Source organism: Cololabis saira, chromosome 12 (assembly GCF_033807715.1).
Source record: "Cololabis saira isolate AMF1-May2022 chromosome 12, fColSai1.1, whole genome shotgun sequence".
Classification (NCBI taxonomy): Eukaryota; Metazoa; Chordata; class Actinopteri; order Beloniformes; family Belonidae; genus Cololabis; species Cololabis saira.
This window is the reverse complement of record NC_084598.1, coordinates 32,343,969-32,356,699: the sequence shown is the minus strand read 5'-3', so window position 1 is coordinate 32,356,699 and position 12,731 is coordinate 32,343,969.

The following is a 12,731-nucleotide window of genomic DNA, read 5'->3' as shown; positions in this document are numbered from 1 at the left end:
CAGTATCTGGTATCTGTAATGAGCAGAATGTGATAAATGGAGTTCAGTATCCATGTCTATGGATAACATAATCCAAAACCTGCTTCAGTAATCCAGTTCCAGCAACATAAAGGACATTGTGACTTTGTTTCTGTATAGAATACCAATTTATTTGTCATAATTTCCCAGAGTATAATTTGAGTAATTTGAATGTAAGTTTGTGATCCAATCTTGAATATATACGGTTCAGTCTGAAGTGACTGATCTGACATGCCAAAATAATTTTGCTTTGGGTCACTTCAGGTGAAAACAGGTTATTATATGTCTCTTTTTAAAAACTGGGCTCGTAAATAATGAAACAATGTTTTATTTTGAAGAGAACACACACAACCTCCGGTTTAACCTGGCGGCTGACATTTTTACGCAGCACCTCTGTGACATCAGATGTTTTTTTAAGCTACACTCTCACCTTTAACGCACATCAACAACTTTGTAGATTATAAAACACGGGGACACTTTGATCAGAAAACATTTTGTATTAAAAGTTTAACTGGGTGAAACCTGAAACAATGAACAGCTCCTGCTGAGATTCCCCTGTGAAACCCGAGCAGCTCTGCTTGCTGAAACATGTCAACATGACGCGTCTCTCTCCACCTACACACTAGTGTTGCCTCAGCACAATCTCTGCACACTGACAGAAATGTATGAATCATGGCAGCCTACATCAGCACATTCACGCTTACAGGAATGGACCAAACATCTAAGGCCCGAGACTTACGTTTGATTTAGAAACCAAAAGTGGGAGTTTATTCTCAAAATAATGGCCTAAAAATTTACTATAAAACACATACATTTAAGATAATATCAGACACTTCAGGAGCCCATATAAATGCATATAAATGAGAAAGTGTGCACGTGTAAGTTGTTTATGTGGGTTTAACCAGAATGAGGAAGTAAATTGACTGTAGTTACCTTGAAGTTAAGTCAATCCTGGGTCTATTACCAGATAGTAATGATGGTAAACTTTTAAAGCTGAATATATCTTAGCTGCCTGGGCTTTACCAGGTTAACAGAACCAACTGTTAGTTTAAGAAACAAACTTCCTGTAGACCTGGAGGTCTGCTCCAACTGTCAGCTCCTTTAAATCAGGGCTAAAAACATTACTGTTTACTAAAGCGTACTCTTAAAGTAAATACTTACCTGCTGTACTCTACTGCCTTTACTTTTTAACAACTTGTACTTTTTATTATTTTACCACTTTTCTTGTAATTTTATTTCATTGTATTTGTTATTTACTGTTTAATTGTGTCTTGCTGATTTTAATGTTGATGTAAAGCACTTTGAATTACCTTGTGTTGAATTGTGCTATACAAATAAACTTGCCTTGCCTTGCCTTGTCTGTGACGAGACTTAAAAATGTCATTCTGCATAAGCGATAGAGAGAATGAGCAAGCACCAGGCGCTCTGGAAAGGAGAAACACCCTTTTAGCAGGAGTTGGGGACCAACAGGTGGATCAGTGTGGCGTCTGCAATAACTGTACATGGTACCAGCGCTGAGAGTTGATCCAAAAGGCAAGAATCCCTGTTTACCGGTTGATTTGACATTTTTAATAAGAGGCTCAAGACCTTCCTTTTTAGTTTAGCTTATAGCTAGTGGTGGGGAACAAAAATCGATATTCCAATATATTGTTGCGCTCTCTGTCGCAATAAATAATCGATAAACCGAAGGCAAATATTGATATTTTATTACAACACACATAATGGATTTACGCAGTTGTCACCGCACTATTGTTCATGCACTTTAATTTATCCAGCTGTACAGTGTTTACATTTACAAGCCTAGGAGGCAATACGGTACTATGCACAATTAAGTTGCTCACTGACTTTTCAGTATTAGAAATAAAGCAGTGCACTGTCCTGGTTTATATAAAACATGTTATTAATGTTCATGCACTTTAATTTGTCCAGCTGTACAGTGTTTACATTTACAAGCCTAGGAGGCAGTGAGGCTCTATACAAATGCACTTGTTTTGTACATTGTATGAAGTTTTGGCATTGAATAAATGCATAGCTACAGACGTTTCCTTTTTATGGATATTTTTCCTTTTTCAGTCACATATATTGTGATATATCGTTGATGAAATTTCTTACAATAAACCGAATATCGTAGATATGGTGATATTATCGTGATCATGGGCCACATATCGCCAAAGTATTGAATCTTGAGTTACCCGTATCGTCCCACCCCTACTTATAGCTGAATTTATTTATTTTATTAGCGCAGTTTAGTTTATTGTTATCTAGTTTTTTCTTATTATTTTAAATATTCATTTTTCAATTCTTTGATTATGTACTTATTCTATGTTAACTCTTTTATTTTGTTCTCAGGTTTATTTTAATAAGCTTTGTGGTTTTCTTTTGTTCAGACAAGGATCCGAGGTCTTACCTTCAAACTTTTCTGACAGTTTCGGCAGAACTTCCGCCTTCTTCAGAGAGTCTGAGAGTTTATTTTAACGTGTTTTTGCTTTTTAATATGTTATCTCCAGAGCTTTTCCTTGTGGGGATCTTCCACACCAGGGAGTCCATCTACTCGGCCTGTGGGGTCGTTGCCGTGGCGACAGCCCTGGTCTGGGTCGCGGGGGAGTCCTGCAGCCTTGGCTGTGGGTTGGAGGCCGGCCCTGATCTGCCCTCACTGGTCATTGGTGGGGGGCTCCTGGTGTGGATAGATCCCCAGGATATCGTTCCTCACCTCAGCCTCAAGCCAGGTATTTATTTAAGATGTTCATGATTATGTGTATGTGGGGTGGGGGGGTTTCTGTGTGCTGTGTGGGTTTTAATGTGAGGATGTGTGTAAAAAAGGACCAGATGTGTATTTTTAACCATGAGTGTGTGAGTTTTTATATGTTAAATTTTGATTTTATTATGTAAAGCACTTTGTATTGCTACTATATAAAAAGTGCTATATTTGGACATGTGATCGATGTATATCTGTGTGCATATTATTCATTTATTTATTTTCTTCTTGAAATGTATATATGCTCATTCACATAATGGTATCTTTATTAATGTTTTGTTTACCGCAGATCTTATCGAGGGTTGGATGGGGGATAAAAGGCTTACTCTTTTTGAGTGTTATGTTTATGAATGTATGTGCATTAAAATGAAAAATCAATAAACCAATTGTAAAAAAAAAGTGCTATATAAATAAAGTTAGATTTGATTTGATTTCAATTCAATTCAATTTTTGTTTATATACCGTCTAATACAACAAAAGTTGTCTCTAGACGCTTTCCAGAGACCCAGAACATGAACCCCCGAGCAGTTATTACATGAACAATGGCAGGTAAAAACTCCCCTAGTGGGAGAAAAACCTTAAGCCAAACAGTGGCAAGGAAAAACTCCCCTTTAGGAGGAAAGAAACCTTGAGCAGGACCAGGCTCATAAGGGGGGACCCTCCTGCCGAGGGCCAGACTGGGGGTCGGGGACGTCAGCAGCAACGGGATGACCAGGGGTGAGGACCGCAGGCCAGCATGCAGCTCCCGAAGCTCCGGCCCAATCAGCAAGTCCCAGGTTGGGGTGCAGGGTCGGGGAAAGGTTGAAAAGGGGCAGGGCCAGGCAGAGGAGTATTGAGGGGGCTGTTACCCTTCCCCCCTCACTCCCACACTGCAGGATCTGGTGTTTTGCATTCAGAGATGCTCTTCGCCACCGGCAGAGGATGCTGCACCATGTACAAAAGAGAAAAAAGAGAAGAGAAGGGGGGGCCAGCACAAGAAACTACAGGAGCAACTCTAACACACTAGAGTTTACACTACCTAGAGATTTACCAACACCAGTTGGGATTTATATCCCAACCCTCATGATAGGGGTCCTGACTGAAAGAATAAAATGTAAGTCTCCCTCCATGGGGTTGATGGAGTCTCCCTTAGAAACACGTATCTGTCTGTCTGTCTGTCTGTCTGTCTGTCTGTCTGTCTGTCTGTCTGTCTGTCTGTCTGTCTGTCTGTCTGTCTGTCTGTCTGTCTGTCTGTCTGTCTGTCTGTCTAAATGAACAACATAACACGGGTCCTTTAAGAATTAAAGTGGATTTAGGTTTTCAGTAAGCTTTTATTTAGAGCTGTTTCTTGTTACTCGTTAAATTATTAAAAGTCATAAGCAAACTCCACGGAGCAAACTACATCATAGAGCCTAATTAATTGATTACACGGTAAGATTAAATAACGTATTGATCCGTCCTGCGCGTTAGGGATGAGTCAACGCTGCTCTCATGAAGTATTTCGAGGGCAGCGTTTGAAGTTAAAACGGATGATGTGACTGTTTTCAAAGGTTTCTGCTGGATGGCACGAAATGAAAATAATATATCTGAGGGTTGGAAGTGCGGTGGATCGATACCAGTGACTCAGCTGCCTCTTGGCAAGCAGCTGAACTTTACAGCCTCTGCTTCTGGAGAGAAAACACCCACCGGTGTTTCCAGACCTGCAGCACTCGGTTTAGTCAGGTGATCGGCGACGCAGGCCGAGGTCAAGGACTGAAAACACGCCACGGACTCCTTAATCTGCAACGGCTTCAGCTTTACTGGCAAAAGGATGACTTATAAAGGAAGTAAACACTCGTTTGTTTTATTATTAACGAGGGGGGGAATGTAGTATTTGATGAAAAACACATTTTTGGACATTTTCATGTTTTAAAAGTCATTAAAGTTTTTTTTATCCTGCTCATAAATGTTTAATTGCTTTTACAGGCAGAGGTGTGGTAACCGTAGCAACAGTGATAACGGTTATTGTGCAGATGTAGGTCTTCATAAAAATCCAGTGAGGGAATTTGATCCGTTTTTGGCTCCAGTTCACGTAATCGTTTCCTCATTTCTTCATCATTTCCTCTTGTTGTTTACATACAGACTCAGACTTTGTGCTTTTGTGCTGTTTCTCTCTTCCCAGCAGTCCTGGTATCCTGTTATTACGGCATTTACGGTTGATTTCAGTCAGTGTGAGGAACTTTTCCTGCTGCTGAACCACCACAACCTTTCGTCATACACATGAATGCTCAAACTCTCTCTCCTTTATTTCCCTCTGCTGATGTTTACCTTCTCTCCTGCTTCTCTCTGTTCCCCTTCAACACTTTCCACTCGGCCTTCTGTGAAAGACACACCTCCCGATGTTTCTCATTCTGGTCTAACTTTTTTCTCGCCAGGCTGGTGTTTTCGCCGTTATAATTCCTCCTTCAGGAGTCTCACCGCTTATTTTTATTTCCTTCTGGGTGTCTGGTGTCCTTGATGCTTTATTATTGTGTAGTCTGGCAGGAATCCGTGGTCAGGAGACGCTCATGTGGCCAAGTCCCACTTGCTTCCATTTTATAGTAGATGTTGCACATGACGTTACGGAACAGTCATGTGCATAATTCAATGTTTTTGCGTGTAAAAATAAATAAATCTGATTGTCCTGCTCAAGGTTCCTTCCCTCCTAAAGGGGAGTTTTTCCTTGCCATTGTTGATGTAATTGGGGGTCATGTTCTGGTTCTCTGGAAAGCACCTACAGTAGAGACAACTTCTGTTGTATTCAGAGGTGTCAAGTAACGAAGTACAAATACTTTGTTACCTTAGTTAAGTAGAAATTTTGGTTGTCTATACTTCACTGGAGTAATTATTTTTCAGACGACTTTTCACTTTTACTCCTTACATTTTCACGCAATTATCTGTACTTTTTACTCCTTACATTTTAAAAACAGCCTTGTTACTCTGTTTCATTTCGGCCTTTAAAAAAAAACTATCCAGTTAAATTGCTCCATCCAGATAGAGTGAATTTGGTTGTGGTTGTGGCACAGATGTTCTTGTCCAGTTTTGTTCTTACATCCGTTCCCTCAGATTCCTGCAACTAAACTTGGATGTACATTCCAATAAAGGTTAGGATAAATGATAACATGCCTCTGAAGTTTGACTTTTTGCACCATTACAATACTTATAGGCAACTAGTCATCATATCTCCTGCTCTCTGAAACACATGTTAATGCTCAATAGTACACATATATGGTTCTTTAATATATTTGCATTATACTAAGATGCATTCATTTTCAATGGCTTTAGTCCTTAATGGCTTTTTTCCCCCTTACATTACTTTTACTTTTATACTTTAAGTAGTTTTAAAACCAGTACTTTTATACTTTTACTTGAGTAAAAAACTTGAGTTGATACTTCAACTTCTACAGGAGTATTTTTAAACTCTAGTACCTGAGTAATGAATGTGAATACTTTTGACACCTCTGGTTTTAATAGACGCTATATAAATAAAATTGAATTGAATTGACTTGGTTAGGCTTAGTATTTGGAAAATATAATGCAACAATTTCTTGGACAGGTGGGAAAATGTGGGCAACACTAAGCATCCTATTTTCCCGGCACAGGATTTAAGTAGGTAAATTGCAGCCAAGTGCAGCTCATCACCCCCCCTGGTGAATTGATCATCAGCCGGTGTGCAGACCTCAGTACAGGCAGGCTTCTTGGCAGTTGGCTGTTCTGGATCATCAAGGTGTCTAATTTCCAAACCATTTGGAGTTCAAGTCTCTACAGCGAGGAAGGTGATTCACAAGTGGAACGTTTTTTCAACACAGCTGCCAGTCTTTCCAACAAGTCTTACCCCCGGTTTGAACTGATGAGAATGAGGGACTGATGAAATCATACAGGAAATGACTTAAACTTTAAGTTATTCCTGCTAAAGATATTGAATCATGGGGGTACTTAGTATTGCCAACAGTATTTTTTCTAGGTTCTTTGCTTATTTTTGGAAGACATCTTAAATCAAAGCCGAAAGTATACACTTTACGGGTGCGTATAGGCAAAAGTCAGAAAAACACTGCTCGTCATCGTCCGAGTACTTCTGGACCCGACTGCATCTGCGGCGCTGCTACTTAAATGTCATGTAGGCTATTTAAAAGAAGATTAACATTAAAAATAGACGGGGCCTGTGTTCTTCAGAGGGGAGTTTATCACTCGGCACAAGACACACTTTAATAGTCTAACTGTCAACGGTACCAAATGAACTGTGGGTTTCCTTCACCTCTCTATTTACCTTGACCAAAGGCTGGAGATCTTAAACGATCCTGCCAGACACATTGTCCCCCTGCCCTTCTCCGCCGTTGTGCGTTTGATGTATTAAATCGACTCCACCGCAGAAGCACATTATACAGTAAATAAGGCCGCCTGCTTTGCATTGTTCTGTGTTATTACTTCGCCGCCTGCTGGCTAATCTATCCAAAATTGAAAAACCCAATTTGACAGACATCTGTTGTCTTTCCCCTGCTGCCAAAGCTAATCATAAATCCATTTGTTCCCTTCTCTCTTTATTTGCATTTTGTCCATTTTCTTTGGGGGTGGGTTGGGGGGGACAGGTCATCTCTAAAAATAGTTTCCATCATCTGATTACAGAGGGCATCTGCCACTCTGTCTGGGTAAATGTCAGTAAAATACCAGATATGGAGACATTCTCGGGGTCCCGGAGACGCCACGCAGGATTTTGATTAAGTCCCACATGATAAATCGAATCCGATTATCCAGAAATGTTTTAGAGAAGAGAAAGAAAAGTATGATAGATATGATAGCTGGCTGCTTTTGAAATAACAATCACAAAAAGGGTAATGATCATTTTCCAATCATTGTCGCAGCAGGTGCTGATTTCATGCCTTTTGTTGGTCGCAAAAAGGAAAATGGATCAAGAAAACCAGTGTTTTGTTTAACATCCGGCATTCGGTGACACATACGCACGACTCAAAGTCTCAAAACACTTTGAAAATACATCAGATTTTGATGGAGGGGGAAAAAAGAAATCATGCTGAAATGGAGTGGATGATGTGTTCGGATGCCGTGGTGTTTGATGGAAATAAAATCGCTCCACCTACTGAGGGCTGCGCTCAAGGACAGTGAAAATCCCAGGGAAATATTGATGCAGCCGGCAGATTTCACCGCAGCAACTCAAAATGTTTTCTTCCTTTTGCCTTTCCTTTTTAATCTCGACATTTCGACTTTTTTCTCTAAATTTTGACTTTTTTCTCAACATTTTTACTTTTTTCTCGAAATTCTGACTTTTTTCTCAACATTTTTACTTTTTTCTCGAAATTCTGACTTTTTTTCTCAACATTTTGACTTTTTTCTCAGGATTGTACATCAACATTAATCTCGACATTTCGACTTTTTTCTCAAAGTGCATAATGAAAAAATCTTCCCCCATTTATAGCTAATATAGATACATGCAGCATGTGTTGCCTTCATTCTAAGGCTGATACAAGACTTTTAATTTTTTGCGGCTCCAGACATATTTGTTTTTTGTGTTTTTGGTCCAATTTGGTCCAAAACATTTTGTGTTGCAGAGCGCTGTGCTAGCCAATCAGAATCTTGGAAAAAAAACATCAACAAATGACACAAGTAACTTCCGGTTCGCCCTGGTCGGACCCAATAAAAACCTGTGTTCACAATTTGTTTGGCTACCCTCAATATTTTCTTGTATTTTACCTGTTTTATATTCTAAAGTCGCACACATGACACTGGTGACGTTTATGTTGCATAATGTGACGTTCTGAAGACTAAGACCATTTCCCTCTGTTTACAAGCAAACGTGAAGACAGAGTTTTCAGAAATGATCATTTTTGGTGACTTTGAGCTTCGTTTTCGTGTAAATGAATGGCCAAAACGCATGAAAACACCATAGTTTTTGCTACGTGTAAACGGGGCCTGAGACACATCGTCCCAGAGGCACAACTGCCTGCATACCGTTGCCACATGAGGATGGGCCTTGTCGTGCAGCGGGAGGAACCCAGGACCCCATCACTAATGGATGTCTGGGTCTGATTGTCCAGCTGCCTGTAGAGGTCTGTGTGTCCTACGGTTCTGCTTCCTAGACCACCACTGACCTGTCACTAAACCGGCCCTGCTGAACGATGTTGCAGGCAGCGTGACGTTCTCCGTGGCTTCTCCCGACCCTTTCACCTCTGTCACGTGTGCTCAGCGTGAACCTGCTCTTATCCGCAAGGGCACATGGCACCATGTTGCAGGCCTGCCGACTCCGGTGTTCAAGGGCAGATGCCAATTGAACTCCACGGTGGTGAGCAGCGAGCGGAAGTCTAATTTCTGGTTGTTTCACTCACACCTAGAAGTCATTTTGAGAAGAAGAAAAAAAGAACAAGACATTCTGCCAGTGTTCATCCTGTTCCTGCTAACATAGGGAGGCAGATACTGGCCCTGCTGATGGGTCAAGGACTTTCTATGGCCTTCTCCAGCTCTCCTGGAGTAACTGCCTGTCTCCTGGAGTCTCCTCCCTGTCCTTGAGACTGTCCTGAGAGACGCTGAAAGCCCCCTGGATGTGCCATCCTGGAGGGGTTGGGTTAACTGTGAAACCTCTGCAAGGTCCAGGTATCTCCTTGTGCTGCCGGTAGTGACACCGACCCTCGTCAAATACAAAACTGCCTCTGCTACGTTAAAGACCTGAGAAGTTAAACTGATCTGATGCTGCACCCTGATTAAAAAGAGTTGTGTGAAATAAGACCTGGAAACAGGCATTGTGACATAGAATTGTCAAATTGGTTTAATTCACCGTACGAATTGTTACAGATTACTTTTGTAATACTGTATTTGACCCGGTCTTTGTACGTTTTGACTGTATAGAAACGTAATTCTTGCCATTCTAAGAATGAGATGTGTACCTGCTGTACTCTACTGCCCTTACTTTTTAACAACTTGTGCTTTTATTATTTTACTTATTTTCTTATCATTTTATTTCATTTTATTTGTTATTTACTGTTTAATTTTGTCTTGCCGCTTTTAATGTTGATGTAAAGCACTTTGAATAACCTTGTGTTGAATTGTGCGTTACAAATAAAATTGCCATGATTACCATGAAGCCAGTTTGTAGAAATGGTTCTGGTAGATACGACACATTGAGGGTACGACCACATCCGGTCCTCCTGCACACATCTGTGCCGTTTCCTGTGAGCGCCACCTGAGAGGAGTCTGTGATCCAAACCGACGGATGTTGAAGCCAACATCCAGCAGCAGAGCCCACGTCATCAAAGACTCACCCAGGCCAACAGTTATTATTACACTGTTGTTCTGTGGTAGGTCGGTAGGCCGGGACCAGTCGGGACCTGCAGCTTCGGATTCAGGAACATGACTTTACCTCGAGATATTTGCAGGTTAGACAAGAAGAAAGAAAAGAGCAGTTTCAGTCACGCCGCTGTGCACATGTACTTTACTTAATATACTGTATTTTCTGGACTTTAAGCCGCTACTTTTTTCATATGTTTTGAACCGTGCGGCTTATAAAAAAGGTGCGGCTATTCTGTGGATTTTTCCTCCACCACTCGGGGCGCTCTAACCGGAATTAGAATCAAAACTAAGACAAAATAAATGCAAAGAAGAATACGCTACTTCTTCTTTAGCAGATAGAAGTAGGTAGAAGCAGATTTCAAACAGATAAATAAATAAATACCGGTTATTTTCTCTTGGTTCTGTCCTGTTTTAATCAGCAAAGTTGCTGCCGTGTTAAAAGACACTGTTAGGAAAGGATCTATTTAGGTACAAACATGTACATCATTTACAGTTCAAAATCCTTCTGTACATGTAGTAAATATCTAATCTAACAACATAAATATCTGCGGCTTGCATATCTTTTTTTTTTTTAAATAGAGCGGATGCGGCTTGTATGCAGGTGCGGCTTGTATATATTTTTTTTATAATTTTTAAAAAAATATAGCAGATGAGGCTTATATGCAGGTGCGGCTTATAGTCCAGAAAATACGGGTGTGTGTATATATATATATATATATATATATATATATATATATATATATATATATATATATATATATATATATATATATATATATATTATAATGATGTTCTGATGACGACTGAGCTCCGGCAGAGCCCTGCGACCCAGAGTGAATGAATGGATATTTATTCCATAAGCAGAAAACAACGGGACATTGCAGACAGATGCATAGTGCAGCATTGTCTTGCTGAATGATGCAACGTGTTCAAAGAACAAGACATCTGAATGGGAGCATACATCGATCCCAAACCAGTATATCTCTCCCAGCATCTACATTTCTTTTCCAGCGATTCCACAGACACTGGGGGAACCTCATACTTAGCGATGCGGGTGTTTGAACTGAGCACCGACAACAAGCTGGACGTTTCAGTCAGAACGACTTTCAGAGTATTTCATCTCACCACAGTACAGATTGCCTTTTTTTTTTTTTATTAATTCGCATTTTTTAAATTTAGACTGTTTTGGAAAACAAGTACTGAGAACTTTGTTATCTGTGCAAAGTGCCTTGAGGCGACGTTTGACCCCAACAGCTGGTGTCCTAAGGTCCCTGCAGAATTGGTGCTATTGAAATAAACTGAAATAAACATCTTGGTGGATGGGGCCAAAATCCCAAAATGTTGTAAAAATTGTAAAAACAAAATAAAAACAGAATACAGTGGTTTAAAAATGTCCCAAACCCATAGCTCGGAAACTGAGTTTTGCAGGTACATCTTTTGAGATGTGGATCTGATCTATCAGGCTAAAAAAAACAACAACATATTTTTCATTAACAATAATACATGGAAAGTCATCAAATGATGCTCATTTTGAATTTAATATCTAAAAGTTGGGACATGGAAAAGAAACACCTGGATGAATATCTTGAAGCTAATTGGCTTAAATGACGATGGCCCAGTGAGATGATGGGATGCAAATAAAAACAGGCAGGATTGAATTGTAGCAACTCCTGCACTGTATTCAAAAACCCATCTGAAAATCACAGTCTGAAACAGAGTTCACTATACCGTCCACAAACGCAGGTTAAAGCTCTATTATGCAAAGATAAGCAGCCAAATTTGATGTAGAAACACTGTCATCTTCTTTGGGCTGAAGCTAAATCAAGTCTGAGGCATAAATGGATGTAGACGTTTGACAATTTATAAACCAAGAAATGCGAGAGAGAGAGAGAGAGAAGACCTTGGCCTGTGGAGCAGCTCGAATCCCTCATCGGACAAGAACGGGACGCCATCCGTCTCCCAAAGCTCCAGCTGGCCTCCTGCCTTCCCAGATGTGAACAGATGTGAACAGACCGTAGTTAAAGGGAAATCATTTGGTCCCACCTGGTTTTGTTGGTGCTGCCATCAAATTCAAATTGACTGATTTTCTCTCAAGGTGTTGCCTTTCTTCAGTTTCATCCTTGTATCTGTTTTCTGTGGAGTTTTGAGTTTAGGAGATTTGCATGTCACTGCATTTTTCTTTTGTTTATGCTTTTTCCTTTTTTTGATTGCCGGGGTTGCCTTTTGTTTTTATTGTTTTATTGCAGCTTGCACCAAACACCAGGGACTTTTGTTGCACAAACTGCAGAAGGACATCAGAGCAGATTCTTGTTCTGATTTTGATGTTAAAGTGTCAGAGGAGCCACAAGATGGAGCCAACGTCAAGCAGTGAGCCACCAGAAGAGCTGAAAAGTTTATCTGGCTGGTGCTGAGGAGCCTTTATTTTTGTTCATGGCAAATCATTAATATAAAACGCCTCACTTCCCATGTGGAGAAGTATTATTCCCGGGAAAGATCCCCCAGACTCTTCACTGTCAAGAACCACTAAAAGCTTTCATTTCTCTGCTTAAGAATTGGCAACTAAGACAGAGAGTGAATGAGACAGTAGTTGATGACGCATTTATTTATGTGAACATGTCACAGAGTATTATTTAAAAAGAAAAAAAACAGCCTCTGGGTGGTAAACTGC